This window comes from Etheostoma spectabile, chromosome 22, assembly GCF_008692095.1.
Source record: "Etheostoma spectabile isolate EspeVRDwgs_2016 chromosome 22, UIUC_Espe_1.0, whole genome shotgun sequence".
In the NCBI taxonomy this organism is placed as follows: Eukaryota; Metazoa; Chordata; class Actinopteri; order Perciformes; family Percidae; genus Etheostoma; species Etheostoma spectabile.
The window spans coordinates 3,073,403-3,079,402 of NC_045754.1; positions in this window are offsets into that span (position 1 = coordinate 3,073,403).

Consider the following 6,000-nt stretch of genomic DNA (forward strand, 5'->3'; position numbering starts at 1 on the left):
GGGTGCCAAAGCTCAACCGAGAGCCCAGAGAGTGCCCGGCAAGAGGAAGAGGTTTCAGCTCTGTCCAAAGCCCACGGACCGCAAAACACTCACCGCGTGTGGCTGCTGCGAGAGATAGATATGCGGGAGCTGCACGCAGGCCTACTGCGCTGAGACCGTAGCCTCTTGGGTCACAGGTAGCTGTGCCGGGTTGGGCGTTGTCGTGACGCTGCAAAAAAAAAAAAAGAACGAGCGCCGGACAAACAGACGTGTGTCCGGAGTTGAGCTCGCAAAGACGACAAGAAACTGAAATTAATTGAATTGAATCCTATTTTGAATAAAATAAACCCTTTGGGATAATTGAGCTGTGTGAGATGTGAGTAGAAACATATATATATATATATATTATATATATATATATACACACACATGGTAAGCTAGCGAAAAAAAAATAAAAAAATACAGCAAGGCAGTTGACGTGAATTTATCCACATGAGGGTCCTGTGGACCTGGAGCACAACGCGAGCGTTGTAGAAAAGTCAATATACTGTCCCCGTACAATACAAGGGTTAATAAGTGGCAACAAATGTGGAAAATACTAACTGAAACAAACGAAAATGTACTCTGACTCTATTCTGAATAAAAACCCTTTTGGATACTTGTGCTGTGTGAGATGTGAGTAGAAAAATGCATACAACGTAAGTGAGCCAATAAAATAAACCAGGGTAGTTGATGTGAGATTATACACATGAAGTCCCAGGGACCAACTCGAGCGTAGTAGAAAAGTCAATAAACTGACAAGTCCCTGTGACTTGAAGGACAATATAAGGGTTGACAAGAAGTTTGAATGATGATGATGAAACATGCTTTTAAAGGGGGGTGCTTTTAAAATCCAATCACAACATTGTCCAAAAGGGCTCACCACAACAACAGGTCGAAAAGCATCCCTCTCTGTTCTCTGTTTCGGTGACTTGGGTGATTTCTTTTTTTTGGGGGGGGGGGGGGATTATTAATTCAAAAGTCAATAAACTGAACAAGTCCCTGTGACATGAAGGCCAATACAAGGGTTAAATCGTTTTCAGGCTCTTAAAGCCATGTTTTATTCTTTTTCAGGCTACTGTAAAACGGAATTCTCCTGGTAAGCCATCTTTAATCCAAGTCTGTGTGAGACATCACATAGGCAGTGTGTCACTAAGGAATTATTGGACCATCCTGATGTAGGATTTTTAAAATGAAAGGCTTTAATGTCTTATTTCAGCTATATTTGAAATCGTTTTCAGGCTGTTAAAGCCATATTTTACTCTTTTTCAGGCAACTGCAAAACAGAATCCTCCTCTTAAGACAGCTTCATTCCAAGTCTGGGTGAGATATAACATATCCAGTGTGTATCTCAGGTAATATCGGACATTTCTGATTAAGGATTTTAAAATAAAAGGATAAAATGTCCAAGTGAATGTACAGTATATTTGAAATCTTTTTCAGGCTGTTAAAGCCATATTTAAATCTTTTCATATAACTGTAAAACGGAATCCTCGTGTTACGTCGGCTTCATTCAAAGTCTGGTTGAGACATCACATATCCATGGTGTCACTCAGGTAATATCGGACCATTCTGATGTAGGATTTTAAAAGTAAAGGCTAAATTGTACAAGTAAATCTACAGTATATTTGAAATCTTTTTCAGGCTGTTAAAGCCATATTTTATTCTTTTTCAGGAAACTGTAAAACAGAATCCTCCTGTTAAGCCAGCTTCATTTCAAGACTGGGTGAGACATCACTTATCCAGTGTGTCTCTCAGCTAAAATCGGTCCATTACGATGTAGGAATTTAAAATTGAGGGCTTAAAAGTAAAGCTATATTGAAATTTGTTTCAGGCTGTGAAAGCCATATTTTACTATTTTTCAGGCTATTGTAAAATCCTCCTGTTAAGCCAGCTTCATTCCAAGTCTGGGTGAGACATCACAAATCAATGGTTTCACTCAGGTAATATCGGACATTTTTAATGTAGGATTTTAAAAGTAAAAGCTAAAATGTCCAAGTAAATCTACAGTATATTTGAAATCTCTTTAAGTGTGTTAAAGCTACATTTTACTCATTTTCAGGCTACTCTAAAAAGAAATCCTCCTGTTAATCCAGCTTCATTCCAACTCTGGGTGAGACAACGATATCCTTTGAGTCACTCAGGTAACATCGAACCATTCCGATATAGGATTTTACAAATATAGGCTTAAATGTCTAAGTAAAGCTATCTTTCAAATCTTTACAGGCTGTTAAAGCTAGATTGTTAGTCTTTTTCAGGTTTCTCTAAAAAGGTAACCTTCTGTTCAGCCAGCTTCTTTTCAAGTCTTGGTGAGAAAACACATATCCACTGTGCCACTCAGGTAATATCGGACCATTCTGATGCATTATTCAAAATCTAAAGGCTTAAATATCCAAGTAAAGCTATATTTGAAATCTTTTTCAGGCTGTTAAAGCCATATTTTTATTCTTTTGGGCTACTCTAAAAAGGAATCCTCTTTTTAAGCCAGCTTCATTCCAACTCTTGGTGAGACAACACCTATCCAGTGTGTCACTCAGGTAATATCGAACCATTCTTAGATTTTCAATTCTATTGAGGTCAAGAGATTGTGAAGGCCATGCCTTCTGACCATGCCTGAAATTTTATTGAATCCATTTTTTTTTTACTACTCGTGAAATGTTCCCTGTGCCATTGGCTGCAATAAAACCCCAACCCATGATTGATCCACCCCCATGCTTTACAGTTGGACAGTGAAAGGTTCTTTTCATTAAATTCTGTGCCCTTTCTTCTCCAAACGTACCTTTGCTCATTCGGGCCAAAAAGTTCTATTTTAACCTCATTGGTCCACAGAACTGGTTTCCCAAATGCATCAGGCTTGATGTGTTAGGATTTAGCTTTGCTATTTATCCCTTCCTTGTGTTTCCCAGTTTTTCCCCTCCCTGCTGTTTCTGTTGTCCTCTCTGTGTGTTGTGTGGGTGTGTCTTATTGTGGCTCATCACCACCTGCAGTGCATTGCACCTGTGACTCATCACTCATCACCCTCGCTGTTAAATACCCTGGTTCAGTTCTCACTCGTCGCCAGTTTTTCAGTTTACCTCACTTGGTATTTTACGCCGGCCAATCAGTTGTATTTGTCTGTTGCTGTTGTTGTTGCTGCTTCTGCTTCTAACGACCTAGGGGCTGTTGCACGGGAGTAGTATAAATATATCCAGGATAAGTGAAAAAGTGCAGCTTTACTTAGTGTGACCTGCTCATTGCGGCTTAATTGGTTGCACATTTGCCAGTCAGGATGAACAGGTGAAGCTATGTGTCTACTTAGCCTCACTCCACATTTTTACAAAGTTGTATTCTACACTGTGTTTTAGTTGCTTTAAATACGCTAGTTTCACGTGTTGGTTTTATTGCTGTATCTGCTGGTTTTAGTGTAAAGTGTCTTTTGAGTAGTCTAACACGTAAAGCACAATATAAATGAAATGTATTAGTATTTAGCCTACTTTATCTTAAAAGTGAACAGAAGGAGATTATGTTCCTCAGGAAATGTACCCTAAGGACTCTTGGCTTAATTTCAAACCCTTATTTACAACGCGAGAACATATTTTACAACCATGTGCACAAATCTCTATAAGCTATGTCTAATTCTAAAGATCTTTGTACAATTAATGTTCATACATAACAATCAGAAAGGGACAAAAACTAGAAAAAGAAGTAAGTGACTTCTATACACACTGTGAGTGTATATGTAAAACAATTTTCATGTTTTTTTAATCTGACAAGTGAAAGCACCAATATAAAAAGATTAAGAAGCATTGTGGTGTGTCCGGAGTGATGAATGTAAACTACACTATATACAGTACGTATGTAGGCCACGTTATTGGTCCAGGGATGTGAGACTTATTGAGAAGGTTATAAAACCAATGTAAGCTATAATACAAAAAAATTAGGCCAATATATTAGGAGTAACACAAGCAACAAGAAAATGAAATCATGAATGTATTTGGCTGTGTCTCAAATCGCGCACTTCTGTACTAAATACTAACTATTTGAGTACATAGTGCGTTCACATTGTCGAAGTGCGGTCAAATGCCGTGCACTTAGAGTACCCGGATGTTGCACTCAAAACGGTCAGAAAGTGTAGATCGATGGACACTTTCCACACTCAACGGTCGCCATCTTGGCTACGTAGCGGAAGGGGCGAAGTTAACAACTTTTGATAATGGCGGCCGAAGACGCGATAGCGAGACCGACGGAGCAATACAAAGTTGAACGTGAGTCTTTTTGCTATACTTATAACATATAAGCCACCTGTATGTATATTTGGTTAATTTTCCAATCAGTAATAATTTTTGTACCACGATTTATAACCTTTATTGGTACCGTAATTTGACGTGCTAGCAAGCCAACATAGCTAGCTAACCGCGGCAGTTTAACCATATTGGCAAATAAGTTATAAGCTAACGTTACATGTGTTGTAGTATATTGTTGTTTGTGTTAAACTTTTGTCCCACTGTAAAAGATTTTAGTGTTAGATGTGGGATCTTAACAAGTTGTACATATTCCGAAATGAGCGTTAGTTAGCTCAGAAAAATAGCGATCAGCTGATTTTCTGCCGGGAACGTTAACAGTAGCGTAATGTTAAAACATATCCGCTGTTACTGCCTCCAACTGATGTACTGTATAATCCATCTTTTCAGGGACAAACGAGGAACAGAGGGCCGTCATTTAGGGGCGACGATGGCCATCAGGATCCCCTGGAGAGTCTGAAGTCCCCCCTCATATCCCTATCCCCATCAAACTAGCTATGGCCAGGGGGGGGGGGAGCCTGCAGAACTACAAGCACATTTTTAAAATGAAAATATATTAAAAAGTATTTAACTTGGTTATCTTTTGTGTTACACGTTGCATGACTGTAGCAAACATTTAATGTTAGTGCATATACAAATACAGGAATGGGATCTATTTAAATGTCAATTCTGTTACCTCTGCTTTCCCTATTGTATTGTCATTGTATGAAGACAATTTAGAACAAAAATACAACTTATATAAAAGATATAATGATGTTTATGTCTATTAGGTAACTTGTAAGGGCAATGCTCTACAACAACAGTCTTACCTATGGGCAAAAATGATTTTCTCATGAAACCGTTAAAATGAACAGTAACATTATGAATGAATATTAATGTTACTTATTTTTAGAGCAGAAACATAAGCATATACTTAAAAGAGTGGACTGCTAAGAATAGGTATAGTTAATGAATTAAGAGTGCAGGAACAAGAACGAATAATACAATACAGTTAAAAAATCAAAAACAAATATATATAATATATATAAATTGTGAATTATTTTTCACAAAAAACAATGGCAGACTGGAATGCTCTCCCTTGGTGAAATTCCCAATTGTACAGAAGAAGAAGGGATGACATGTGATCGTCATTTCCAGTAAGTGCACATGGCAGTGTGCGATTTGAGACAACACTCCTCTGTCAAAATGTACGCACTATGCAAGACAGTACGTAGTGCACGAAGTGTACTGTCTGCTCTAGACCAGGCTAGCTGCAAAGAATAAATCTCAATGGTTACTTGGCTGGGTTTAATTCAACCTGGTTTTGTGCAACATGGTCAAAGCTAAATTCATCCAGGATAACTTGAATATCCCAGCTTTAATCCCTTATTCTGGTTTCGTGCAACAGGCTCCTGTTCTCTGTCTGCCATAGTTCACTCCTTGCTTGTATTTGCTGCGTGCCTGCCTGCCATCACATAGACTCTCCTGCCTGTTTGCTTCTGTCCACCCTGACTACTCCCAGGCACACTATTGTCTGGTTCACCTCTAACCTGGGGCCTGTTGCACGAAAGTAGAATAAAGATATCCAAGATGAGCGAAAAAGCGCAGCTTGACCCGCTCATCGTGGCTTAATCGGTTGCACGTTTGCCGAGCCAGGATAAACAGGTGGAGCTATGTCAGGCCAGGTGGAGATAGCTGGGATAAGTGCACGTTCACGGCTTTC